This window comes from Poeciliopsis prolifica, unplaced genomic scaffold (genome assembly GCF_027474105.1).
Source record: "Poeciliopsis prolifica strain line A6 unplaced genomic scaffold, Auburn_PproV2 SCAFFOLD035, whole genome shotgun sequence".
In the NCBI taxonomy this organism is placed as follows: Eukaryota; Metazoa; Chordata; class Actinopteri; order Cyprinodontiformes; family Poeciliidae; genus Poeciliopsis; species Poeciliopsis prolifica.
Genome location: NW_026562410.1, coordinates 5,773,379 through 5,800,799, shown reverse-complemented (window position 1 = coordinate 5,800,799; position 27,421 = coordinate 5,773,379). Strand labels below are relative to the sequence as shown.

The 27,421-nt window shown below is 41.7% G+C and overlaps 1 protein-coding gene across 2 annotated transcripts in view; it reads left to right on the top strand.

The window, feature by feature from the left end:
* The window catches only part of LOC129374108 (membrane-associated phosphatidylinositol transfer protein 2-like), a 75,736-nt gene that overhangs the window by 20,344 nt on the left and 27,971 nt on the right, over positions 1 to 27,421 (top strand). For both annotated transcript variants that reach the window (XM_055052305.1, XM_055052304.1), the window contains exons 2-3: positions 14,402 to 14,486; positions 27,415 to 27,421. The exon at positions 27,415 to 27,421 is cut by the window's right edge and continues 203 nt beyond it. The gene's annotated coding sequence lies outside the window, so the exon portion shown is untranslated. The remainder of the gene's footprint in view (positions 1 to 14,401; positions 14,487 to 27,414) is intronic.

Below are 27,421 nucleotides of genomic sequence, written 5' to 3'. Positions count from 1 at the left end.
GATGAAACCCATATATATGATAGAATAACAGTAAAACTCACAGGAGAAAAAACTGGTGATTGCCTTTGAAAAGTGGGCGGGGCTAGGGTGATTTCATCAAGTGACCATGGAAATGTGTTCAGGATTGTTCAATAGAGAAACACAGGAAGTGTGATGCAGCTGTGATCTTCATTTGGAAGTTTTTTAATGTTTATGTTTCATGGCAAATAGTGAAAGTTTTACACTAAGCCACACCCACATGCTTTGATGTTAACTGCAACTGAAATGCAGTGCAACTTTAACATTTTCCTAAAATGAGTCAGGAAAATGGTAAAGGTTAAGATGTATCAGTTTAATAAACCCTTCTGATCAGTAATAAACCAAGGGCAATGCACATTCAGAGAGCACAGTTAACTTTCAGTACATTAGAACAAAAGCACAGGTTTAATCTCTCTCAATAATTAGGTATTAATCACAGCAAGTGGTCCAAGTAAATATTACAACCCCAATGTATCAGTCTTAAGAACTCAGAACGTTGTAAGATTGTCGCTCTCAACAATCGTAACCGATCATCCTGTAGTGTGTGGTGTGTTACGACCGATCGGGTCCAGTCGGTGGAACATCGGGACCGCTTTGATCTAAAATCGGGGATATTGACTGTCTTTAATCATCTTTGCTCATTCATCCAATCTCTGTGGTGTTCCTCCGACTTTTTTTTTTATCTTTTAATGAATAATTATAAAATTATTGCACAGAGTACATCTGGTTGAGAGCACATTCCAATCTTTGGTTGAAATGGCGCATTTGATTTTATTCTGCAGTCATAATACAATTTTAAACAATATAATAAGTTTCAATTAAAGGAGCTGGAATAGGCTACGTTAAGCTTTCGCGGTCAGTTGGGGAGAAAGGATAACTCCCATTTGATTTTCTAAAAACATTGAAAACAGTATTTTTTATGAAAAAAAAACTCACCTCCATGTTGCGATGCAACAAATATAATCCTTGCTTACGATATCTCCAGTTCTTAATCCAAGGCTTTGATTTTTGGTTACGTCTTTTTTGGGTTAAAATAAGTCCGCAAACTAAAGTTACCAATTCAACGTCGTTGTCCATGTTTGTTTGTTTACTCCAAATTCAGCTGTGGTAGTGCAGAATTTTAATTTGAAGGTATTTCGTAGCTGGTATTAGAATGTGTTTGAGTGAAACCTCACACTCTTAGAACGAACCCGTTACACCTACGATTTTAAATAGGCTAGTGTGTGTTCTCTCACGTTTTCAGAATTGGCCGACTTTTCTAAAATCGTGTAGTGTGAACTGAGCTTCACTCACCGCATCTCCAGTTACCACTTTTAAGACGAACGGCAATAAAACTCCTCTCCAACAGACCGTTCCGGCTCATGAGCGTCATTCGGGTCTGCAGCTCCAAACCGAAGCAAACGCGTGGTCCGGTTCTGTGGCTCCATAAACCAGGCATAATGTTCAGGAAAACTTAGCTGCTCCAACAGTTTAGCAAAAAAAATGTACAGTCCACAGCGTAATGCGCCGAACCTCAACCATGTACGTCTCCTGCCGACTGCCAGTACGTACAGTAAGTATTAGCACAGCTACAGTACGTGCAGTCCTTCTCAACCAATCAAATTGCTTAAATTTGTTTTTGCCCTTGACTGGCCATTAAGGCAGAGACGAGGGAAATGATGCATTTACTTGCGGTAGGAAATAACAGTCATTAACAAAACGCTACATTTACTCCGTGTTTTAAGCCAACAAAAATTATCTTAGGGCTTACATATAACATTTCAGGTTAAATGTAATCGCTGTCCTTTTGGAAATCTCACGGCAGACGCGCTGGAAACGTTTTCACGGCCGTCCGAAAAAAACCGAACTTGATCTGTTTTCTCATTGATGGAGTACCAGTGACTCCTGCTGGCGCAATAATGGTATTGCGCCAGCAGTACCAGTATTGCGCCACCAGGGGCCAGTCGTACTCCATCAACACTGACCAGAATGTGTTACTCAGCGGAGCTGAGTAACACAATAAAGTTTTGCTGAATGACGATGTTTGTATTATTTCTAGCCAAAATTAATGATGTTTGTACTCTAACCCACAAAACAAAATTATTAAAAAAAATAAAACTTTAAAAATAAAATTCAGAGCCAAACGTATGGCAATGGCGTTACAGGTCACTTCGCCACGCCGCCACGCCCACCTGCTCCATCGAAGCTGGTCGGGGTTGGAATCCTCAATACACCAACATGTCTTCTGTGTCTGGGCACAGTTTCATGTTGATGAGGTCAAAGGGGTCGGATAGCGAACGTTCACAGTAAAACATTACACTTCCTGTTCTCAGGCGTGGCCTAAGTGTCATCATTCGACCATAGGGTAATGTGGAGACCCGATGATGATCAATCACAGAAACTTTGGTGCCTCTGTGAGTTTCTGTGTAGGAGATATAGCAGTTTATGTTTTTATGGCGAGTAGGTGAACTTTGACCCCTGCTAACCCCCCTTCAGCATACTCACAACCTCACCGTTTAGATAACTTTAGATGAGACATGCCTTATGAACAGACTGACCGAGTTTGAAGCCGCTCAATCGAAATCCCTAGGAGGAGATAGATCAAATATGAAGGCTGTAAACTGCAAAAATGGGGTCAAAAACCGAACTTGAATCCAAAATGGCTGACTTCCTGTGGGGTTTAGACCATGGCTCCAAGAGACTTTTTTGTACGTCCTGACAAGGTACACATGTGTACAAAGTTTCGTATTTGTAGGTTAAAGCATGGCTTGGGGCTGATCATTTACAGTTTTCTAGGGGCGCTATGGAGAAATTAGGCTACGCCCACCAAATATTGTGATGGATTCCTGTTGGGGAGTGGATGAGAGGGTCCATCCTTATGAGTTTGCAGCAGCTGGGCCCAAAAATGTGGAATTGAGAGCCAAACGTATGGCGATGGCGTTACAGGTGACTTCGCCACGCCACCACGCCCACCTGCTCCATCGAAGCTGGTCGGGGTTGGAATCCTCAATACACCAACATGTCTTCTGTGTCTGGGCACAGTTTCATGTTGATCAGGTCAAAGGGGTCAGATAGCGACAGTTCACAGTAAAACATTACACTTCCTGTTCTCAGGGGGCGTGGCCTAAGTGATGTCATCATTCGACCATAGGGTATTGTAGAAGACCCGATGATGATCAATCACAGAAACTTTGGAGCTTCTGTGAGTTTCAGTGTAAGAGATATAGCAGTTTATTTTTTTATGGCGAGTAGGTGAACTTTGACCCCTGCTAACCCCCTTCAGCATACTCAAAAACTCACCGTTTAGATAACTTTAGATGGGACATGCCTTATGAACAGACTGACCGAGTTTGAAGTCGATCAATCAAAATCCCTAGGAGGAGATAGATCAAATACAAAGGCTGTAAACGGCAAAAATCGGCAAAAATGGGGTCAAAATGGGAACTTCAATCAAAAATGGCTGACTTCCTGTGATACTTGCACTATGACATTAATTGTAAATTTTGAGCGTCTTGGGGAGTTCTACAAGTGTACCAAATTTCATGTGTCTACGATAAGTAAGTGAATAGCAGAGGGTAAAAAAGGGTGTTTTTCCAATTTCTAGGTGGCGCCGTAGAGACATTTCTGTTGCAATTTTTGCTACGACTTTAAAATACGTAAATTTTAAACAGGCTTAAGGCCTCCGCCAAGTTTGGTGAGTTTTTGAATATGATAAAGCCCCCAAAAAGCCAATTCATTTGGGTGGAAGAATAATAATAATAATAAAACAATAGAAAACAATAGGCCTTCGCAGCGCTTAGCTGCTCGGGCCTAATAAACAATAGGAAAACAATAGGCCTTCGCAGCGCTTAGCTGCTCGGGCCTAATAAACAATAGGAAAACAATAGGCCTTCGCAGCGCTTAGCTGCTCGGGCCTAATAAACAATAGGAAAACAATAGGCCTTCGCAGCGCTTAGCTGCTCGGGCCTAATAATAAACAATAGGAAAACAATAGGCCCTAAAGCGGCCTTCGCAGCGCTTAGCTGCTCGGGCCTAATAATAATAAACAATAGGAAAACAATAGGCCTTCGCAGCGCTTAGCTGCTCGGGCCTAAAAAAGAAATGCATCAATTCTAGGATGCACTGTGTTTGCTTCCCGGATGCATTTATTATGCAACTATGTTAGAAAACGTCTGCTTCATAAATAAATCATAGAAATATTTCTCGGTTTCACTCACTGCTTAGAAACATGTCGCTTCATCTGGCACTTGCACACTCCTGCCCTTAAAGCTACTAGAATCTGAAGGTGCAAACGCAGCAGAAGCTGTTTTGGTAATCCGACACGGCCTCTTAACTTGTTCAGGATGATGCTTGGAAAAACCAAACTGTTCCAGGAAACATACACAATACTTGGATGTTAGCAAAGTGCTAGGAATCACAGCGATTCAGATGGATCATAGACCAATGGAAGTGGACGAAGAATAGAATAATTACGCCTCAACCTCCGAGTGTTTGTAACAAATAGCAGTATTTTATAAACGTTGCTTTTTAGGTTGAGTTTTTTTTTTTTTTTCAAAACCAGAGTCCATCTGTGGTAAATTCAGCTAATTGGACTTGATTGGGAAACACACACCTGTCTATACAGCTGGCAATCTGGGTTAGCAGGACACAAAGGGATTTTTCTGTGGACTTCTGGGACAGGATTGTCTTGAGGCACAAATTTGGGAAAGGCTCCGGAAACGTTTCTGCTGCTCTGAAGGTCCCAGTGAGTTCAGTGACCTTCGTCATTGGTCAGTGGAAGAAGTTTGAAACCAGCAGGAACTCTTCGTAGAGCTGGCCAGGCTTATCCAGGGAGGTGACCCAAGAACCCAATGGTCACTCTGTCAGCATTCCTCTGTAGAGAGGAAGGACAACCAGTCAGGACTGTGCGGTGCCACAAAATACGGCGCCGCACATATTTCATGCACACGCACGTTTTATGCATGAGGACCCAGATCATTACCTATCCCTAGTGGTGAGAGCGTCGGGCTATGCGGATGTTTTGCCACAGCAGATACTGACAGACAAGTCACTGTGCAAATCCATCCTGGATTCAAAACCTGCTCCAATGATGAATTTGTCAGCAAGACAACAACCCAACACTTATGGCCTGAGATCTCAAAGGAGCGGTCAAGCCAAAGCCCAGACTTGAATCTGATTGAACGGCTCTGGAGAGATGTGAAAATGACCAGACGCCTCCATCCAACCTGATACTGCAAAGAAGAATGGCTAAATTGCTCACGACTCTTGTTCTTGTACAAGTTGAGCTCCTGAATGAACCACGCCCTTTTCCTCTGCATCCTCCGTAGCTGTCATACCAGGGCTTTTCCCTGACAGCCTGGAGAATCCCATCCAGGCTACCTCTGGAAAAAAGAGACACATCCTTCATTTCTTTCCACTCCCTCAAAAAAAAGCCCATGCAAGGAACTTTTCCCATTAGAACTGCTGGCAGTGTACGCCCTGGTGTGCAGGATGAGTCATCGGTACTTATGCTCGTTTTTGGCCCTGAAGCTGCCGTGTGTACATGATGTAGTGCAAGGCAAATGCAAATATTGAAGCATCGGCCGTAACCCGGCGAGGGCTTTTGAAGCTGTTGTTGTCTTGTTCAGTCAAATGGTTTGAGAAGTGGCGTCTTCTCTCCTCTTCTGCATGAAGGAGTCACACAGATGTGTGAGGCAGAGTGGCAGAGGACAGAGCTGATTATTGAGCTGAAATGATTCGGTTTGCTCCAGTGAATGCTGTCAGGAAGCGGTTGCCACAGAAAGAATGAGTCATAGTATTGATTAACTTCCCTTTTTTCATATATCCATCCATCTCTCTCGCCTTTAAATCTGTGGATCTGAGGAGAGTTGGGATGTAGGCCGGCTGAGAGCTGCATACCGACAACTGGGAAGAGGGCATGATGGGTAGGGGACGAGGGGGGTGGCGCCTCATCACGAGAAGCCACGTCATCTCAGTGTGTGAAATCTATTTTTAGCAGCGTAAACAGAGGGATTCCAGCCCACTTGGATGCGGCTTCACAGTCAGGACTGAGTGGTGGGTGAGGGGTGGCTGCCGGAGCGTGTGACGCTGGATGCAAATGAGCGACTCTGCCTATTTCTGTCTCTCAGTCTGCTGCTGTGATTGCCTCCGTTTTCACAGCCTGAAAATAACCCGTCGGTCTTTTCGCTGCCCTTTATTTATTTATTTATTTTTTTGTTCTAACCCTGTTTAAGATTTAAACCGGCATGTGCTACAAAGAATAGGAGGTTAAGGGCACATTTGAGAATTACAGTTTCAGTTAAAAAATCATTTAGGTTGGAAAGATAGTCCAAAGTCTCTTGATGGTTGTTTTCTTTTTTTCCTCAGACGTACAGGGAACTGTTGGGGTTCAACCTTTCTAGGTTGACTGAAATAGAGTTTTAGGAAGTAACTTGAAATTTCTGAAGAAATTTAAAAGAGGCCCTGTAAAAGTGTCTGTCGGATCCAAATCCAATAATAATAATGGAGGAACTGGGTTCCTGTCTAAGAAAGAAATTCAAATAATTTATTATTTGAATAATCTCGATGCTGAGAAAGGTTTCGCCAACTTCAGGTCAAAGTGTCAAAGCCTGAGCAGCTTAAAATAACTGACAGTTTTTATTTGTGTTTGTTGCATCTCATGAAAACATGCAGAATTAGCTCAAATGCTAAAGTTTGCTAAAACGTTGCATATAGCTTGAATCACTGACTTACTCCATTTGGTGTGCAAGCATTAACATGTTAAAATTAGCGAAGAAGGTAAGGTCAGCTAAAATGCTATAAATGGCGTGTGTGCTATTACTAGCATGTTGACTGACATTGTCTTTCTCTATTCGTTGGACTAACTGTAGCCTTTATATCAAAATTAGATGTAGCGCTGTTAGCGTGAGGAATATGACTCATTCCTTCCAGAATGAAAGTAGCAGCGTATATGCTAAACTCAGCTAACGCACCAAGGTCAGCTTCATTGCTGCCTGAGCTAGCGCTAGCATGTTCACTAACACTGACATTGTGTTAAAGCCAAAATGAGCTGGAGTGCTGAAGTTTGCAGGTTGATCTCTAGTAACAAACTCCATATAATATGGAAACACGAGTGTTTGTGAAGGTTAGCTTCAGTGGTGTCATGTGTATGCGGCCCGTCACTATTGTTCTGACTCACTACATTCGGTATGAAAACTTGGATGTACAACCTCAAGTTATTTATAATTACACTGTGGTGGCAGTGTGTGGAAGATGTGTTTGAACGAGGGCCGAGTGTCTGGCAGGTGACTGGCTGGCTGGTGGACGGTTCGGGTCGCTCTGTGAATGCAAAGCCGTCCCATCTGGCCACATTTCCAGCTCACAGAACTGCTGAGCACTCACTCTAATTAACGGTCCCACGGCTTTTACAGGATGCAACGAGGCGTTGTGTCACCATTAAATATTCAGCCGATCACTGATTTGAGGGGAACGCGCATGAGGCAGAGGCCTCAGAGCTGAGCACACACACATCTCCACGAGGCATTGGAGTGGAATGAACGAATCCTTGTCGAAACGACGATCAAATCAACATGTAGTTTTAAGTTTTGCGGCTCGTAGTGCAACGTGCTTTCACTCTCGCTATATGATGACATCACCGGGCCATTACATATCACTGGGCTTGCACACCGCACACTCCATCATATCACTGACTTTGTTGAATTTAGTTTTCAAGTGACAAAAACAAATCCCATGTGACTATTTGAGTGAAGGCTAAAAATATTGTGAAGAATGAGGCGACCACTCAAGGCCTGTCATAATAAAAAAATGTTGCTGGACGATAAACTGCCCCAGAAGTTATTGTGATAAACGATAATATTGCTGTTTTGAGACAGTTTTTAAGTGATACAATGATAATGGCATAATAGTAATAATGCAAGAATACCTTCACAAAAGTCAATAAACTTTAAATTGATAAAAAAAACAATTTTAGAAAACACAATATGATTAATTTTGTAATTGACAGGGCCCCATTTTATTTAATTTCTATGGAAAAAGAAATTGTGGAGGGCCCCCTGTTGGTCAGGAGCCCTTGGAATTGTCCTAACTGTCCCCCCTGTCCAGCGCCTCTGGGTAGCATAACTTAATTTATCACTCAGTTTTTAACAGTTATATTTATGGGCTGGCTACGCTGACAACATGCTAAACAACGCCAAAACAACAAGTTAATGGTGGGTAACTACGGCAACCAGTGACAGTTTAGAAGCCCACTGATGTTTTCTGATGTCCGGGTTCGCGCGCATCAGCCGCTCTGAATATCAAATGAAACTGTGACATCACAATGTGACATCACAATATAACTCCAAAAGTAGAATTCTGACATCACCAGTGACTACATAAGCTCCTCAGATTGATCTACTTTCATCACAACCTGTTAGCAGCCGTTGTTGATACGTGTCTCTTGAGAATTTATTGAGCAGTTCACAGTAAGACTTTCAACTTTGTTTGGTGCACATTTCTTGTGGAGATTGACATCAAACTTAACACGAAATCTTTACTGAGTTTTTAGAGAAGTGATTTATCTTAGAACCTGAAACAAGCAGAGGTCACAATGCAGTCCAACCAGCCTAGAGTTGAAGAAGTTTCATCCAACAACATTATCGAAAGGGAATTACAGCCACCCAAGCCAACCAAGCACAAGAAGAAGGTGTCATTTGCAGTCTGGTGGGAGCTGTACGCACCTGAGGAGTTAAAGATTTCTGCTGATAATATCAAACAGCAGGACGCTTCACTGGTGGTTGAAAAAGAATTGACTGCCAAAGCACAGGAGACAGTGGACCAAAAAGGGGACAGACCAACACCTGAGAGTGAGTCCAATGAGAGGAACCAGGTACCATTTAAAACCTGGTCGGAGGAACACGTCCCCATTGACCAAGAGATTTCTGCAGGAAACATTGAAAAGCAGAATGACTCACTGGTCAGTGTAGAAGAGTCTATCGCTAGAGTGCAGGAGACAAATGAAATAGAGAAGGAACAGCCCTCTAAGTCTCAGGAACAGCCACCAAAGACCAGGAAGAACAAAAAGAAAAAGATACCGTTTAAAATCTGGTTGGAGAAGCAGGCCTCAGCTGATCTAATTATTTCAGCTGAAGGTACTGCAACGGAAGACGTTTCACCAGCTACCGAAACAGCATCAATCTCCCTACTGCAAGAGACAATAGATATAGCAGAGAAGGAAGAGTCCTTCAAGTCTTCTGCTCAAAATGTTAATGAGCAATATACTTCTCTGCCTGAAGAAGGTAGTGACCAGGAAGATTCCTTGAAAAAGCAGATTTTCACCAAGGAAACACCACTGGTCACTGAACCGGAATTAATCCCCAAAGCACAGGAGACACTAGAACCGCAAGATGACGAACTTCTTCTTGTGCCACCAACGACCAGGCGCCGCAAGAAAAAGATACCCTTTCATATCTGGTTGGAGAAACAGGCCTCTGCTGATCTCAGGGTTTCATCTGAAAGTTCTGGACCGCAAGACGCTTCAACTGTTGCCAACCAGGAATCAATCATTGTAGTGCAGGAGACAGCAGAGAAGAAAGAGTCCTTTGGCTCTTGGGCTCAAAGTGTTATTGACCAAGACACTTGTCTGCCTGAAGAAGGTGGTGACCAGGAAGATTCCTTGAAAAAGGAGATTTGCGGCAAGGAAACGCCACTGGTCACTAAACCGGATTTAATCTCCAAAGCACAGGAGAGACTGAATCAGCAAGACGACGAACTTCTTCTTGTGCCACTAACGACCAGGCACCACAAGAAGAAAATGATACCGTTTAATATCTGGTTGGAGAAACCTGTCTCTTCTGATCTCAGGGTTTCATTTGAAAGTTCTGGACCGCAAGATGCCTCAATTGTTGCCAACCAGGAATCGATCACCGTAGTGCAGGAGACAGCAGAGAAGGAAGAGTCCTTTGGCTCTTGAGCTCAAAGTGTTAATGACCAAGACACTTGTCTGCCTGAAGAAGGTGGTGACCAGGAAGATTCCCTGAAAAAGGAGATTTGCACCAAAGAAACGCCACTGGTCACTGAACCGGAATTAATTGCCAAAGCAGAGAGACTGGAACAGCAAGACGACGAACTTCTTTTTGTGCCACCAATGACAAGGCGCCGCAAGAAGAAAAAGGTACCATTTCATATCTGGTTGGAGAAACAGGCCTCTGGTGATCTCAGGGTTTCCAAAAGTTCTGGACCACAAGACGCTTCAACTGTTACCAACCAAGAATCCATTACTGTAGTGCAGGAGACAGCAGAGAAGGAAGAGTTTTTTGGCTCTTGGGCTCAAAGTGTTATTGACCAACACTTGTCTGCCTGAAGAAGGTGGTGACCAGGAAGATTCCTTGAAAAAGGAGATTTGCGGCAAGGAAACGCCACTGGTCACTAAACCGGATTTAATCTCCAAAGCACAGGAGAGACTGAATCAGCAAGACGACGAACTTCTTCTTGTGCCACTAACGACCAGGCACCACAAGAAGAAAATGATACCGTTTAATATCTGGTTGGAGAAACCTGTCTCTTCTGATCTCAGGGTTTCATTTGAAAGTTCTGGACCGCAAGATGCCTCAATTGTTGCCAACCAGGAATCGATCACCGTAGTGCAGGAGACAGCAGAGAAGGAAGAGTCCTTTGGCTCTTGGGCTCAAAGTGTTAATGACCAAGACACTTGTCTGCCTGAAGAAGGTGGTGACCAGGAAGATCCCTGAAAAAGGAGATTTGCACCAAAGAAACGCCACTGGTCACTGAACCGGAATTAATTGCCAAAGCAGAGGAGAGACTGGAACAGCAAGACGATGAACTTCTTTTGTGCCACCAACGACCAGGCGCCGCAAGAAGAAAAAGGTACCATTTCATATCTGGTTGGAGAAACAGGCCTCTGGTGATCTCAGGGTTTCTGAAAGTTCTGGACCACAAGACGCTTCAACTGTTGCCAACCAAGAATCCATTACTGTAGTGCAGGAGACAGCAGAGAAGGAAGAGTTTTTTGGCTCTTGGGCTCAAAGTGTTATTGACCAAGACACTTGTCTGCCTGAAGAAGGTGGTGACCAGGAAGATTCCTTGAAAAAGGAGATTTGCGGCAAGGAAACGCCACTGGTTACTGACCCTGATTTAATCTCCAAAGCACAGGAGACACTAGAACAGCAAGACGATGAACTTCTTCTTGTGCCACCAACGACCAGGCGCCGCAAGAAGAAAAAGATACCGTTTCATATCTGGTTGGAGAGACAGGCGTCTGCTGAACTCAAGGTTTCATCTGAAAGTTCTGGACTGGAAGACCCTTCAATTGCTGCCAAACAGGAATCGATCTCTGTAGTGCAGGAGACGGCAGAGAAAAAACAGTCCTTTATGTCTTGCTCTGAAAATGTTAGTGAGCAAGACACTTCTCTGCCTCAAGAAGGTGGTGATCAGGAAGATTCCTTGAAAAAGAAGTCTTGTAGAGAAGAACCTGTGATTTTAGCTTCCTTGGAAAAGCAGTGTTATTCCAAGGACCCTGTGATTTCCACATCAAGTCAAGCAAAATGTGCGTGTCAGACCACATCTAAGGAACCTGAATTGGGAAGTATTGAACTACAGAGATACTTAATGAGGCAGTTGGATGAAATGTTTGATGTAAATCGTAAATTAAATGCTAAACTCAAATACTATCAAGATCAGTTGAGGAAAGTACACTCTGAGCAAGGACAAAACAGGAAGTCAACTGGGTGGGGCCACAAGTGGGTTGAGTGATTGGCGTGAATCGGGAAAAGAACTACAGTTGTTAATTGGACATTATAGATAATATTAAAAAGACAAGACATCAGTAGTCATGTTCATCCATTGTCAAATCTTTATTTCCAGTTCTAAACAAAAAATAAGAAAACCAAATTTATTCATTAGAGGGACAATTTAGAAAAAGAAAATATAAACAAGGTGGAATAAAGAGCATTTAAGAAGTTTAAACCTATAGAAATTGGTAAAAATGCAAGTATATGTAAAAAAATTATATATATACTGCTCAAAAAATAAAGAAAACACTCAACACTCAAATAACACAGTTGAGTGTTCCCTTTATTTTTTTGAGCAGTATATATATATATATATATATATATATATATATATATATATATATATATATATATATATATATATATATATATATATATATATATATATGTCCAGATAGGTAGACATGTACATAGATATCTATCTATAGAGAAGTATCTCTCTCATGGATAGATAGATATCTCTTTCTCTATAAAAATATATGTCTATATAGGTCTATATGTATGTATTTCTATAAATTTATCAGAAAATAAGACAACCATATTTGTCTTATCCAAATATAAGACATATATGTTTTTATATATATATATAATATATATATATATATATAATATATATATATATATATATATATATATATATATATATCCTTGAAAAGGAGATATATATATAGATATATATATATATCTCCTTGAAAAGGAGATTTGCCAAAGCAAATCTCTCTCTCTCTCTCTCTCTCTCTCTCTCTCTCTCTATATATATATATATATATATATATATATATATATATATATATATATATATATATTATATATATATATATATATAAAAAATTCCCTTCTCACCCACCGCGGGTGGTTCTTATCCTCTGAGCTCGGGTCCTCTACCAGAGGCCTGGGAGCTTGAGGGTCCTGCAGTATCTTGGCTGTGCCAAGGACTGCACATTTCTGGACTGAGATGTCTGATGTTGTTCCTGGGATCTGTTGTAGCCACTGCTCCAGTTTGGGGGTTACTGCCCCGAGGGCCCCGATGACCACAGGCACCACTGTGGTCTTCACCTTCCAGGCCCTCTCCAGTTCTTCCCTGAGGCCCTGGTATTTCTCCAGTTTCTCGTGCTCCTTTTTCCTGATGTTGCAATCACTTGGTATTGCTACATCTACCACAACGGCTTTCCTCTGTTATTTTATCCACTACGACAATGTCTGGTTGGTTCGCCATTACCATTCTGTCTGTCTGGATCTGGAAGTCCCACAGGATCTTAGCTCTGGCGTTCTCCACCTCCTTTGGGGTGTTTCCCACTTTGATCTCGGGGTTTCCAGTCCATATTCTGCACAGATGTTTCTGTACACTATGCCTGCCACTTGGTTATGTCGTTCCATGTACGCTTTCCCTGCCAGTATCTTGCACCCTGCTGTGATGTGCTGGACTGTCTCAGGGGCCTCCTTGCACAACCTACACCTTGGGTCTTGTCTGGTGTGGTAGATCTGGGCCTCTATTGCTCTGGTGTTTAGGGCCTGTTCCTGGGCGGCCAGGATGAGGGCCTCTGTGCCCTCAGCTACATATATATATATATATAGCTGACTGAATATATATATATATATATATATATATATATATATATAATATATATATATATATATATATATATATATATATATATTCAGATCTATTTGTTATGCAGAATTTGAATGCATGCTTCTTGAAATATGAATAACCCCCAAATGTTGATGCTAAGATGCCGGCAAGACACGTTTTCAGATTTATTTTTATATTTATTTATTTTATTTGAATAAGCAAGAATATTTGATTGAGGATGCTCTACAGTTTTTTGTTGTTTGCTGTCTGCAGGCAGCAGCCAACACTGGCTGGAGGAAAAGCGAATCTCTGCACATTCTGGCAGCGTCTCCCTTTGGATGACGGCCGCCGTCCTGACAATCTCCTTGGGTTATTTTTTTATTTTTATTTTTTTTGCATCATCCGCATTCAAAGTTTGAAACATTTTTAGAGTCAAAGTTAGCCCCGGTGTGTGGATGAGTCACCGTCGTCACTCGCAGACAGGTTCCTGCAGTCTGAGACTCTCACAGAGGAGTCGCTTCTGGCTGGAGACTGGATGCAACGTCAAAGCAGCCTAAATAAAAGCACCTGAACTTTATCCGTTATTTCAGCGGAGCTTCAGGCGACCGGCCTCACCCTCCCTCCCTCCGCAGACAGTGACGCATCGCCGTCATTTGCCAAAACACACTGAAGCACTACAGTCGAAACGTGACAGGCGGCTCCCCCTCATTCCCCCACTGGGCTAAAATTAGCGCCTTCTCTCTCATCAGCGGTCCGTCACATCGGGACCACGCAGCATTTGCTGCCTCCATTTTTAAACATTTTCATTTTTATTTTTAAAGCTTCCTCCCGTGCTGTGACGTTGTGAGCGGGTCGGGCGGTCACTTCATCTGCAGGCGAACATCATTGGCGTCCTCTCAGCTGGCGTCAGACTCAAATCACAACAAATCTCCTAATATGTACCGTGCAGGGCACAATTCTTGCTCTTTTGATTGATTGAGGAAGGAAGTTATTTCAAAACTTATCTTCTGCTTTTTTTCTTTTTTTTTGTTCCTTTTTTTGGCAGCTTTATTTTAAATGGACGATCCTGGTGCTCTGAAGTGATGCAGCTGGACTGAAGGACGGCGCTCGGTGCCGGAGATGGACTTCAGGTCAGTGTGGTCGTCTCCAAGCCGTTTTGCTTTTTCTTAGTTTTTTCTTTTTTTTTTTTTTTTTTTTGTTTACGCTGACCTTTGACCTGCAGAAGTACTCTCCCTAGGTAACACAGGGATTGTGTTTTGGCTGCAGCTGCTCTGCTCAGACTTATTTTTACCTCTTAATTATTTAGTGTAGGCCAGCTGCTCCGGGCCGCGAGGCGGGTCAGAGGTCACGAGTGAGCCAGTGCTGACTTCGACCATCATTAGGATCAGTCTCTGGAAATATGAACACTATGTTGGATGATTACTGAGAGCCATGTAATCATCCCCTTGATAATAGAAATCATTATTGAAAGCAGCTCAGTGTGTTAACTCTGGTGATCTTTGTCTGATTTGGAGGAAACGATTAATCGGATTAATCGGATTAATCATGATGAATCGACTTATTGAAACAATTGTCAACTAATTTAGCAATCGATTAATTGCTAGCCAAAGCATATAGATGCAAAAACGACCATTTGCTTGAAAGCACAACATATACGAAGCAGTAATTATGCCAAAAGTGTACAAAATATATATATTTTGTTTTTAACATAAAAAAATAACTTTTTTGTCTGTAAGAATGTTCTACCCAGAACTTGAATGGCAATTTTAGCTTCTGTTACAAAAACAAAATCTTCTTTTAAGCACATTTTGCTATTCAATTATTCATCTAAATAATAGTCACCAGATCATTGCTTCACTGATTTGATGTCGGGTCAAACAGAAAGTATTTTTCAGTTGCAGATGCTTCCTTTGATACAAATAATTAAGCGTTCACCAAAGGGATGCAGCTACTGCATTTCAAACGATGAAAAGTTGTTTCATTGTTTGTTTATCGCATCTTTTAACATATTTTTAATATTGTATTTTTAAAACATGCATAAGTGGCTAAATAAAAAATGTGCAAAAAGTGAAAACTTCTCTATCCGGCTAATTGGTTAACTGTCAGAATAATCAATTTCAAGTATAATGAAATGCGAGGGAAATTAATACTTTTGCAAGGTCATATTTATTGGATGAATTTCATTTCTAATGGCCACTATTGTTACTGATCCATTTTAATTTTGACCTTTTCCGCACTGTTTTTTTTTCTTCTTTCTTCTTTTTTTTTTTTTTTAATAAAAAAACCTCAAAGTTGCGTCTAAGTGCAGCGGGTTCACAGGAAACACAATTTCCAGCTCTGCAGCTAAAATTACATTGGACCGCTGTGACCTGTCTTTGCTGTGCGACAATGAATTGATTTAATATATAAATACGGCTCTGCAGCGAGGCCGTAATCGAACACCCGCTGCAGCGTGGCGTCGATAAATGCCGTTAGTTACATCACAGGCGTGGACAGAGGGGGCGCGGGCCGGGGCCGGGCCCGGGTCGGGTCGGGCCGGGTCGGGCCGGGGCCGGCGCGGCGGAATGATGAGTAACAGCAGAGCCTGGTGAGGAAAGGTGCGCCTGACAAGATCACAAATTAGCAGCAGATGTTGTCGCTGTTGCTGGCTTTTGGAGTGATTCTGTTAGCGCTGGTCTGCTGATGCTCAGATAAAACGCGCCGCTTCCCGCCGTCAGAGCCGGACACCAGCTGCTCGGATGGAGGACCGGCAGGCAACATGTCCACAGTGATGCTCGCGTGCAATGGGTGGGGAAAAAAAGTGCTCCCACCGCCAAAAAAAAATAAATAAAAACAACAGGTTTTTCCTAAAATTGCCATGTTTCTATTAAGAAATTTGTACTTTTGTCATTTGAATTTGCACAATTGAATGTTCAACTTGTGTTAAAGACAAACTGGCAGCTGCACAATCCTCTATAGATCCAGTTTGTCTGCAGGTGGGATATTTTTAACCAAAAGCCCACCGAGGTGGGTGGGCTGAGTGTAATTAATGACATGTGAGTCATGGAGCTTATCCTAGGCTTGCAGCCCCTCGGTTAGCACACGTCAGCAGGCTTCATGCAAAGAATGAATGGAGAGCAGAGAATTATTATTATTATTATTAATATGCAATTTACAATCCATTCATCAATCCATTTTCCCTGCAGGGCTGCTGGCGGTGCTGCTGTCCATCTTTAACGGTCACATTATGCCTGATTTGAGTCCTAAAAGATTTCAACAGGAAACTTAACTTAGAAAACTGTCTGTAACATGACAAGCAACCTTTGTGACAGTTTACAGAATGACTAATGTTTCTGGCGTTAACACTGGCAAACCATAAACAGCCTGCAGAATATTCTGTGGACCGAAACGACGCTCACCTCTGAGGGAGAGCGCCTGACTCCATGCGTGATCTCGGCAGCCTCGTTCAGATTCTGTGGTCGAGAGTCGCGGTGTGAAAGGCAGGAGGGTCACGACGCCCTGCAAACGTCGTGCGTGATCGCCAGGGCTGCGGATGTGAGCTGGTTGCGCGCGGCTCTGAAACGGTGGCATGATGGAGGACGACAGCCAGGGTTTAAGCGCTGGTGCAAACCGAGGACGTTCAGGGTCCAGGCAGCAAACATTTGAATGAGTTTAAAAAGAACTGAGTCAAGCTCCTGAAACAAACTGTAAACTGTTATTAATATTGATGTTTGAAAGTGTTATTAATCAGTCTTACACTAATTAATAATTAATACTGACATTAAAATAGTGTCTTTCTTAATTTTCTCTCTACTCCATGTTTTCCCAAAGTCGGGACTATTATGTTCTTTTATCATTTTGACTATAAACGCTTAAATAAATCTCTACTTCCAGCCTGATAGATGTGAACAATTTTTGAGACATTAGCTTCCGAGGTAAATATTTACTTTCAAGCTAATAGTTTAACTTGCTGGCTAACTATTGTCAGGAACCCCAAATTACTGTGTCACTTTACAAACCACACTCTTATACTTTAGGCGGCTCCACTCTGTTGCCCACTGGGAAAACAATCAGCTACAAGACAATAAAAAAAAAAAACGCAGTTTAGCCTCAAAACTGCTTTGCTCTGTTCTGCCTCCCCGTGACTCCCCCTCTCTGCTCCTTCAGACTAGCCAGCAACAATTAGCAAACAGCTGGTGCAGCGGCGCGCCTGCTGAGCTCATTATAGGAGCTGCTTCTCAGAGCAACTCTGGTGAAAACGCTGTTAAAGAGTTAATAGGGGAACGGATGCCCCTATCTGAAGGCCGAGTTTCAGAAAGAGGAGGAGCTTCTTAAAGAGGCAGAGGCCCAATTTCAAGGAGTTAATTTAGGAAGTCAAATTTCTTTTAAGTCATATTGTATATATATATATATATATATATATATATAGATAGATAGATAGATAGATAGATAGATAGATAGATAGATAGATAGATAGATAGATAGATAGATAGATAGATAGATAGATAGATAGATAGATAGATAGATAGATAGATAGATAGATAGATAGATAGATAGATAGATAGAGATAGATAGATAGATAGATAGATAGATAGATAGATAGATAGATAGATAGATAGATAGATAGATAGATAGATAGATAGATAGATAGATAGATAGATAGATAGATAGATAGATAGATAGATAGATAGATGGCATTTTTATAACAGCTGAAGTTAACATAGTTACTTGACTCTGCCTGGAAAACACATTATGCTGCTTCCTCATCTAACATACTTTAGCAAAGGAAATGCCAAAGGTGGATTTATGATTTAAAACATAAAAGCAGAATCTACTCATAATAAAAGATCTTCTGAGATATCTTCATTAATTACCTTAAGAGCTGCGATTTACAGTGAGACTGCAGAAGCTCTCTTGTTTTTTTTTGTCATTGAAAGTAAATTCCATCATATCTGCTGATTCTGGCTCGGCGTTACGCAACCGTCCCCGCTGAAAAGGCAATCAATCTGGTGGGGCCGCGCCGCCAAAAACCCGCTGCATCACAACAACCGTCGCCAATCGGGCTCCAGCCTCACGCGTCGCCATGGTAACTGAGCTTCCTCTGTGATGAGGAGGTGGGGCAGCTGATGGAGGAGAGCAGAACAGAGAGAGAGAGAGAAGAGAGGAGAGGCAGAATCTAAAGCTCCTCTTGGATTCTGTTAAGCTGAGGGCGCTTCGAGCTTCACCGAGGGGCCGGGATGTGGTGGGGAGCCGCCGTGTGAGCCGGGGAGTCTCGCCAGGATCAGGATCTGCAGATCTGCAACGACCCCCCGTCGCTCCTTCCCCGACACGTGGATCCATCCAGCAGCCGAGAGGTAAAAACATTTCGCTCATTTTCTCATGTGAAAATGAACGACACGCTGCTGCCTGTTGGATTCGGAGCGCTCCGACAGCAACCTGCAGGTGGCGGGGCTTCAGGCATCCTCTCCTGAGATGTAGCAGGTGTGTGAGGGAGGGGGGGACGGGGGGGGAAGGCAACAGACTCACATTTGACAGAATTGAAATATCTAGCCGCTGTGTTTTGCAAGTCAATCTAATCTCCTCATCAAATGCAAAAGCCTCTGCATTACACTGCGATTCTGGGAGAAAAAAAAAAGTTTGCCTTTCCCAGAGTCTGAGTTAATATCTAATACATATCTTTGATCCTTTTAATTGGCTGGAATAATTGAGTAAAAAATTTTTTTTATTTTTTTATTTTTACGTGGCAGTGTAGCTAGCCTCCTATACATCCATAAAACGGGATTTTTTTTTTTTTTAAGCAAACACAGAGAGCCAAGGCTTTATTTTAAATCTCTTGTCAAGCAGTGAGTAATGATCTGCTGCAAACTCAATTCAGTCCTGATCCCAAGAGTGGAAATAAATCATCAGATACTATATTTATTACCACACGGAGCAGAGAGAGGACTTAGAAAGCCTGCGCTTGCAGTTCAGCTCTGGGCAAACTGGCTGCACAAAACCTGGCTGTATTTGGTAAAAGCATAGGAAAAAACAAAAAACTAACAAAAAATAGAAAATCACCAGCCTGCCTGCCTCTCTTGTTTTTACTTGTTGCATATGTTGTCTGAGTCATTCGGCCCTGCTGGCTTGTGTGTTGTGATTAACAAATGCAGAGACAAATCCAGTCAGGGGATCTTGTCAGAGCAGCACGACTCCTCCATATGCCGAGCGAGTCGACCAGATGAATCCTGGCAGCGCAGCAAACTGTGAGATCATGAATCCCACTCAGGAATCCGGCTCCTGCGCGTCCTGCCGCAGCGCTGGAGAAAAACGGATCCCAGGGAATCCATGTGAAAGCCAACAGGCTGTACTCTCATACGTTCGTTGCTCCTGAAGCGCGTTGAACGTTTTATTTTATTTCATCATTTCCCCCTTGGCTTTTTTGCATTGTTTTACTTTCTTTGCGGCCACAAACTTTGACGTGTCTCATTGGGATTTTGTGTGAACAAAAGTAGTAATGCATGGCAGCGGGGAGGGGAATCCAAAACCACACATGGTTTTCGTTTATTTTATTGTTTTTACTAATTAAAATTTGCGAAACGTGATGCAGTCTGCTGGGTTTCTTTGGAAAGAAATTTATTAAAGAAACAGTAATATGTGTCTGCCAGGCCCATAGAGCCATTTAAACCATAATTAACCTTCAGCCATTGTAAAAATACTGCGTATATTAAATATGACCTAAAATAAATATGACTTTGTAATCTAACGCCTTGAAATTGGGTCTGTCTGTTTAAAACTTCTCTTTATGAAACTCACCACAACATGGCTCCTCTATTAACCCCTTAACAAAACTTTTATGAGATGAACATGTTTTCTTATTGGCTGTTGAGGGCGAAGTGACTCGGCCATTTCCCACAGTTGGTCTCTGATGGGTTGATCAGGCCCTCATGATGACTCAGCCGGTCACGTGGTTCAGCATGAGACCAGTGAAATTTGATAAAGGTTAAATCTTCGATCAGCATAGAGAAAGTTTTGAAAAGGTATTCCTTGTTCAAAACACTCTCCCACTTTCTCCACATAGAACCATTGTAGACTTACTCATATAGTTCACTTCCTTGTTGGTTTTCTTTCTCAATGGATCAATAGACATTAGGAAATAGACGGCGTTTGATAAAATAACCCTTGATTTAAAACAATTACCCGTGTCATAATAAAGCGATCGTTTGTGACAATGAATAAATGAATCTTATAAAAACTAAGAAACACTTTGCTATTTTAAATTTGTCCTCAAGATTACGATCTGAAGACATGAAGAAATTCATCTTCCAAATTAAATTTTGATAGGTGTATGTTTTAATGTATTTATGCATACATAACATGTATGTACAATAACACACATACATGTTTCGATTCGTGCATGCTGTCATCGTTTTCACTTCACCTTACGGTTTTTGGATTTTGTGTTCTTGTGGAGATATTCTCATTCAAGAAACCTTGATGTTTTCATTCCTGTTAGCACTGACGTTAGCATTGACATCACCATCGACGTTAGCATTGATGTTAGCATTGACGTTAGCAATGACATTAGCAATGATGTTAGCATTGATGTTAGCATTGATGTTGGCCGTTTCCACGCGGACAAGGCCGACTGTTTTTCTGTGAACTGAATGAATGGAGCCGTGCTTAGATTCTGACTGAGGGATTTTTTTTCTGGCTCAAGTCTTCACTACAGAAAAATGACTCCATCAGGGCGTGTGGTATTTTTTTCTCTGTGCTTGGAGGCTCATTTGCATTCATGAAAAAGCAGTTTGGAAATGTGTTTCTGACTCATCATCCTCAGCCGACTGGTCGGTTAAATTTAAGCGTCGCCTCATCGTTGCACTACGACGGTGTGTCACAGCCAGACTAAGAGATTTTTATTGTTTTAAGTTACGAGAATAAATCCGCAGTAGTTACTGGGATGGAGGCAGAAAGGAAGTTTTAAAATGAGAGCAAAGCTTGTATTTATCAGGATCTGACCAACTTGTCGTGCTCCTGATGATAATTTGTTGAAAAGTGAAGCATTTCCTCATTTGGAAAATGGAAACCAAAGCATAACTTCACAAGATGCTCATCTTCCTCATTCTATCTTTCAAATTACCATTTGTGGAGGAATTTTCATAAAATTACAACTTCATTCTCCTCTTATTCAACTTCACTCTCTTATAATTCAGACTTTGCGCTCATATTATATTGACTTCGTAATGCTGACTTTGTTCTTGCATTATTATGACTTTATTCTTGAAATGTAAAAAAACAAAAAAACTTTTCTTAGCTTGACCCTAATTCTCTGCTGTCGTTGTACAGATTAGCTTTAACTGGAACATAGTAGAAATATCAGGTCAGGGTTTCCCTCAGTGTATGATAAGCCTGGCGGGCCACCAGGCTTTACTCTCACCCCACCAGGCCTTGTTTATTTATTCCAGGTTCTATAAATGTTTGTCTTTGACTGTAGCGGGTGTTTAAGTATTATTAACGCTGTCTTCCACCAAGTGGTACTTTCAGAAACACAGTAGGTACCCCTGCCAACGCGGTCGGCTTGTTTTCTAGGGGAAGCCCGGCGAATTTGAACTTAATTAGAATTTTTCTTTATTTCTTTTGAGACAAAGTCTCAAATGAAATAAAGCATCAGGTGCTTTGAAGCCCATGTTTTCACTTGTGATTTTCTGGACACCCCTGTTTGGCTGAGATTTGAAGCTAAAGATGCAGAATGTGGACCTTTTGTCTCGTATTGTGAAGGTTTCAATCCAGTGACATAAAGTTTAAAAGGATTTTTGGCTGTGAACTCTGTGGAACATGATGCTGCTAAATGACGACCACACTAACACAGATCTGAGAGCTGCTAGCCTTTAGTGATCTACATCTGATACTGAACACTAAATATCATTTGTTGAAGTGATGCTCAAAAGAATATTTCCTTATAGAAAGCTTTAGGATGGGGGTGGCGACTGAGCTCATGCCTGAATGAAATGCAGATGGGAATTATGAATAAATCTTATGCAGCTGTTTACTGCCGTGATTTTTAATGACTTATCACGTGAAGCAGTGATTTCAGATTCATCTCTTATTTCATGGATTCTTTTGCAAAATTGTGTCTTTTTTGAACATTAGCGGAACATCGACAAAGATTTGCACTTGAAACACAGTTAATGATCAATAAGAGACCCGTCAGAAACAAGAACCATTCAAATTTTTCATTTATTTATTTATTTTTTCGCTTTGATCCCAGAGACATGTCCATTCCAGAGGACATTGGGTCTTAATTGGTGGGAAGGACGTCACAAAGGTGGACAAAAAATGTAGAAACCAAAACATGGCCACTCCATGGTGGCTTTCAGAATGGCCATCCAAAGATCAGGAGATGAAGAAGTTCTAAATCAGTCCATAATGTCGATTGAGAAAAAATGTAAATTAAAAAAATCATTCAGGTTTCCGTTGTCTTTGAATGCGGCCGTTGCTTAGTTCGCCATCTGAACCGTTGTCCATTCCAGACAAGTGAAACCCGATATGCTGTCCAAACAATTTAAAAGGAGATAAACTACGATGTTTTCGGTGGGTCATTAACCCCCCAGCCTCCCCCTGGCCCCCCCCCTAACCCCCCTCTCCCCCACTCGGCCTTCATTTGTGGTTCACACTTCACTTGGTCTGGCTCAGTGGATGGAGGCCGCCGTGTTTGATGTGCTGACTCACCGCTTGTTGAGCTGATGGAGTCAATAAAACATTAAAGTCAGTTTGCATAAAACAACAACAACAACAAAACAGGCTATAAAGACTGTGAGTTCGTCTGCGTACGTGTCGGTCGTCCCGTGTTCGTTCGTGTCGCTGGAGGTCTTTGTTCTCTCAGGATTCAGAGGAAGATATTTCCTCTGATTATTCATCTGCACTCAGGATGTTTGGATCTGATGGAGGTTATGATTTTCTGGCGTCCATCTGCGCCGCTTCCTCTCTGCCCGAATAAATGTGAACCAGATCAAGACGATGTAAACCTTTGTGGCTCAATTAGTTTTTTTTCCCCCTTTCCTCTCTTTTGTATTTGAAGTAAAATACATCCATCCCAGTTATCAGACAAGTTCAGCCTGTTATACAAATTGATTTAATTTTTACATCTGAAATGAGCAGGTTGTTAGCTTAATGGTGGATTTTATTCATTTCCTCATTTTGTATCCAAGCACTCTGTTTCCTCCTTTCCTACTTTTGTTTTGTGCCTGTAAATAAATCATTTTACACCCATTTACATAACCCGTCATCTGCTAGTTCATCTCTTGTTTTTTTTTTTGTTTTTTTAATCATGTTGATAAATTGTCATAACAATGTGGAAATCTTGAAACTGGATTTGTACTTTGTGGAAGCGTTCACTCCATTTGCACTGATTTTTGGTTTTCTTTCCTGATTGGGCCAGTTGACTTTCATGAAACATGAGGGATTACGACCCGTGACCCAAACCCTAGTAGCGCCTCCTGCTGGTAGATGGTAGCATGGCAGATTAAGAAAAAATGAGTGAAACGAGGAAGGACGACAAAGGTTTTTATTCTCTGCTTGTTCTGGTTGCTTGAATTTCTTCCTCCTGGTTTTTAGTCTCTTTCAGATTCTCTGTTTCACAAAGCTCTATTTGTTCCTGTTGGCATGTCAGTCTCTGTCTACTCTGGATTTTATTCTTCACCTGTAGTTTTTGTCTCTTTGCTCAGTTTTAAGGTGGTTTATGTCACCTTCTGATTTCAAGTTACTTCCTTCCTTTTCTGATCAGGTTTAGTCTGTTTCTGTCCACCAATCAGCCTTTTTCTGACCAGTACTGGTTTCCCTTTTTTCCTGCGGATTTTAGTTTCAATCAGAATTAGTAGGTTGTGACTGAAGTAGATGCTGTTTTTTTTTCTTTCTTTTTAAAGAAAACATCTAAAACTAAACGCCCGCAAATCGGATTCTCAATACGCTACTGCAGTAGTACAATTAATGCCCATTTGTAGCCACTAAAAGCAATGATGAGCTGATGGATCTCAATAAACCTTCCACTCTGCCACGCAGTCACGCCTAATCATGCACAGATGAAAACACACGCCTTACACACACCACCCATTAGACTCCAGTGTCCAACTCCCTCCCCTCTCAGATGTACATCCTGCTATCATCTGCTGAAGATTAAGCAGGTGCTTCCGCATGAGCCTCCACCCCCTCCTCCTCCTCCTCGGCCTGTGATTGGCTGACCTGGTTCACATGGCAGCAGGTGGATGAACTCGGCTCAGATAGACAGCGAGGAAGAAAGGTGGAGCTGAGAAGTGAGGGTGTCTTTAGATTAGCGATGGGAGTCATTGAACCGTCTCCATGGATACAGAAGAAAAACACCTAGCATGTCTGAGTGTCAGGTTGTGCTAATGAAGAATATTGTATCTTTAATTATGGGTTTGACAATTATTATCCATGTTTTAAAAATGTTTTTACCTAGAACATCATTTTTATAGGCTAAGCCTTACTAAAAACAAATATTATCTTTCTTAGACTCTTAAAGGGGCAGTATTATGTGTTATAGTGTCGATTTATAGCACAATTAAGTAACTACGTCACCATCAGTCGTTACAAAAATTCTCCAAATATCAAATATGACATAAAAGAAAGTTTACTTAGCTATTTAACGCCTTGAAATTGGGCCTCTGTCTCTTTAAGAAACTCCTGTCTCTTTCTGAAGCTTCGCCTTCAAGAAGTCATCACAACATGGCTCCTCTGTTAACCCTTTAACAACATTTTTACCAGCGTTGCACTGAGAAGTAGCTCCTATAATGAGCTCAGCTGATGCTCAGTTCCACCAGAGGTTTGCTAATTGCTGCTGGATAGTCTGCAGGAGCTTATTGGGGGGAATCATGGGAATTTCTGCTCTGTGAGGCAGAAACTAAGACGCTTGGAAACTGCAGCTCAGTGGAGGGAGGAGCTGTGCCTCAAAGGCGGGGCTGAGTGCGTTTTGCACAGCTGAATGGTTGCCACGGGAGATTAAAGGGTTTCTCAAACAAGCATGAAAGAAAAAAGGCAACGCTCTATTTATGGTTTTGATGAGGACATGACATTATAACATGTTTCTATATTGTTATAACAACATGTTATAATGATGTGATTGTAACACGCTCAAAAAAGTAAATTGGATGAAACACTGCCCCTTTAAAGGGAGAACTGCTTAAACTGCAAACAAAAACCTGAGTAAATACAAAATGGAGTTTTAAATGTAATTAGCAAACATTTCAATTTTTTCTTTATAAATGACATAATTTAAAAAGTATTGGATTTTTTTCAGGTTATTTTTCTCTGGCACTACAATGGATAAAAAAAAAGGAATCTTGTAAAGGGGGAAGAGATCATTTATAATTTGTGTATATTCCTCTAAAGCAGCGTAAATCAGAGAAATCGCTGCTAGTTTTCGCTGATTCCCGGCGTACACATGCACACCGGGAATCACCATCATGGTGCACATCATGAACGTGAAATGCATGACGCTAATTTGACACACATGACGGATCCTGGCGGTGGGTAAAGGCCCAGGCTGGGTCAGGATCCCAGCATGGCGGAGCAGGGAGCGTCGGCTGTGGTTGTGTAAACAAAACATGTAATTGGATCACTGGAGAGAAAAAAGAAAAGCCGTCCTCTTAAGGACGTGATTAGTGTACGCTCACCGGCTGAAATAAGAGTTTGGGCAGCCTGTTTCTTGTCTCGGTGTCCTTAAAGGTACGTTTACATGAATAGAGCCAGAGCACTTTGATATTGTCGTCAGATTTTCACATCGCAGAGAGCATATTTCTAAAGAACTATGCTTTAGAAATATGCCTTCAAGAGGTCATATTTGGGGAAGGGAAACGTAAACAGACTGTTTTAGAATGAAAGAAACGACAATTTCTGTGTTAGCTTCATGCCCAGTTCATCTTTTTGTTCATTTCTTGGAAAATAACACAAAGAAAAGCTCGACATTAAATCAACCTGGATAGCACAGGCATCTGGGCACAATTAATATGTCAGAATAGCTTTGCAACCTATCAGAGCCAGGGGGTGTGTCTTAGCGCTGTTAATCATCTTCTGTACTTTAAAAAAATATACATACATATTATTTAGGGATCCCCATTAGATTCTACCACAGACTATTCTTCCTGAGGCTCACACCACAAAAGTTACAATAAAGTCATAATAAATAAATAAATAATAAAAACAAAATGGAAACAAAATTCAAATTTACGGCCTCAGCAACTTTAACACTTTACAAACATTACAAAAGGACATCACCAAATAAACAAAATCAAAATACAAGATTTCAACAATAAAAGGTTGATGCTGCTAAATGTACTAAATAAGTGACCTTTTGAGGAAAACTGTTCCTCGGTGGCTGTGCTAACTAGCCTCAGGATTCCTGCTAGGCTGTGGTGAACCTGCTGTGGCGTAGCAGAGAGAAAGAGGGAGGATATGAGCAGTGGATACATGACTGTGATTGACAAATCAGAACCGCTTCCTGGTTCTGATTTGGTTCCAAAGCAACTCTGAACATTTGGAGTCTTAAGCCTTGATTTACAGCAGCTCGGTGTTTCGGCTGCTTTGTGGTTTTCTGGAAGTTTGTTCCAGATTAGTGCTGCATAGAAACTGAATGCTGCTGGGTTATTTGAGCAGATTATTATTACAGATTTATTGTCCAGCTCTAACCAAAGCTTTACGCAGCTGAGAAATTGCTAAATAAAAGTCGGACCGGATAGATAGTGTGGATAGATAAATCCACACTGCAGAACCTGCAGAGGTCACACCAAAGATCAGTCCTTCAGTGGCATCGCTGCTGCATCTTTGGTGCCACGGAGTTGGGATTTAGGTTGCAGGAGGATTTCAGCGCTGCTGCTGGGTCAGTGGATTACCTTGTAATAGATCTGCTAGAGCGCACACACAGGATGTGTTGGCTTGTATATGGAGGGCTTTAATCCCTCAGACAAGCATGCTAACTCCTCCTATGGCTTGTAAGTAAGCCAGAGGCTGAAGGGACGTTATAGAGCTGTTGGGTTTTTGTTTTTGTTTTTTTCCTCCCCACACTGAATGTTGTTTGTTTTTCTGTCTCAGGCTGGGG